This window comes from Cucurbita pepo, chromosome 2 (assembly GCF_057944985.1).
Source record: "Cucurbita pepo subsp. pepo isolate OVF chromosome 2, ASM5794498v1, whole genome shotgun sequence".
NCBI lineage: Eukaryota > Viridiplantae > Streptophyta > Magnoliopsida > Cucurbitales > Cucurbitaceae > Cucurbita > Cucurbita pepo.
In genome coordinates this window covers 5,623,541-5,625,316 of record NC_141799.1, presented here as the reverse complement: position 1 = coordinate 5,625,316, position 1,776 = coordinate 5,623,541, and the positions used below count along the sequence as shown (strand labels likewise).

The 1,776-nt window shown below is 34.2% G+C and overlaps 1 pseudogene; it reads left to right on the top strand.

Moving 5' to 3' along the window:
- Nucleotides 1-452: 452 nt before the first annotated feature.
- LOC147793405 (basic blue protein pseudogene) lies at nucleotides 453-1,304 on the top strand (annotated as a pseudogene).
- Nucleotides 1,305-1,776: the final 472 nt, after the last annotated feature.

Here is a 1,776-nt window from a genome sequence, read left to right as displayed (position 1 = left end):
AGTTATTTAAGTCATTCTGTGCTTTCATGTCCTCTATATTTGCTTTTCTTATTTTTTTTCTTTATCTGTATTTACTCTATTGCTTACTTTTCTTGTTTTTCTCTTTATCTGTATTTACTCCCTTTTAATTTTGTTCACAAATTTTCTTTGCCATTTTATTCCTTTTTGCAAACTGTGATTTCTTGTGGCTGAGGTGGGTTGAGGAGAGATATTTGGGGAAGGGACGAGAGGTTAGTGGAGAGAAAGGAGGAAGATTGTTTCTCTTTCTTTTAATAGCAAAACGAGTAGACATAATCAATTGCAAAACGGCCCACTACTTCCCCGCAGGAATCAAAGGAAAAGAAAAAGGCAAGTTTGGTATGTTTTACATATCTTTATAACCATCATTTCCAAGCTTCAATGGAACACAATTGTTTTCCATATCTTTCTTGAGAGCTACTTCGGCTTCACGGATGGCTCGACACGAGGGGAGCAGCGGAGCGGTTTCGATGAGCACGGTGGCTGTTGCAATGGCGTTGCTGCTGCTACTTGGCTTCGAACATGGCGATGCTGCTACAACTTTTGTTGTTGGCAACTCGAACGGATGGAACCTGGGCACGGAAGGATGGCCTAATGGGAAGGTGTTTAGAGCCGGTGACATATTAAGTGAGTTTTCAACTCTTGTTAGATAGTTAAATAGTAACTGATGTTTTACTTGCGTAACCGTATCCGTTAAGAATGATGCTTTGATACTATGTTAAGAATGAAAAACATAAGTGGGATCGAAAGTCACGAGAAAAGAGAAAATATTGTACTAACCAAATCCTGAAGATAAGATAAATTATATCAAATCACAAGTCCCGTAGCAGACTCGTTTTAAAGCCATGAGGGGAAGCCCGAAAGGGAAACCCCAAAGAGGATCTGGGTATTATATCAAAACACAAGTCCCGTAGCAGACTCGTTTTAAAGCCTTGAGGGGAAGCCCAAAAGGGAAAGCCCAAAGAGGATATGAGTCGTTACATTACGGCTATATAAAATATATTCAAATAGTATCCGATCGAATTCGCAGTTAAATCGTTGATAATAAACTAAACGAATACATTTTTTTTTATTTTTTTTTGGTAGGATTCAACTATAACCCCACAGTTCACAACGTGGTGGCAGTGGATGAGGCGGGTTATAGAAGCTGCATAGCTCCAAGAGGCGCCAAAGTGTTCAATTCAGGCAAAGATGAAATCATTCTCTCTAGAGGACAAAACTTCTTCATATGCACCACCCCAGGCCACTGCCAAGCTGGGATGAGAATTGCTATCAATTCCCTCTAGTTCTCGACCACCCCGTATCGTTTACACATCGATCTCGATGTAAATGTTCTAAGTAATGATGATTTGGAAACATTGTGGAAATAAAATAATTGATAATAATTAAGTGTGGTTATATGCATCTTATTATTATGAAAAAATTAGGATAATAATGTTAATGCACTAAATTGTCTTATAAATTAAAATGGGTATGTTTCCTTAAATTATTTCTATTATATCGACGTAATACCATATTTATTAAAACTATTATTTATAATAAAATAAGTTTAATTTATTTAATGTGTATAAGTATTTAGTTTTTGACAATGAAGGAAATTTAAAATAAAAATATTATTTAATGATTTAAAATTAATTAATTTAATAATTTGTTCATTAATTAGTACGGATTTACATTTAACAAATATAGAAAAGATAATTAATTATATAAACAAATATAAATATTATTTATTGTGATTTATATAAATATAAATAATGA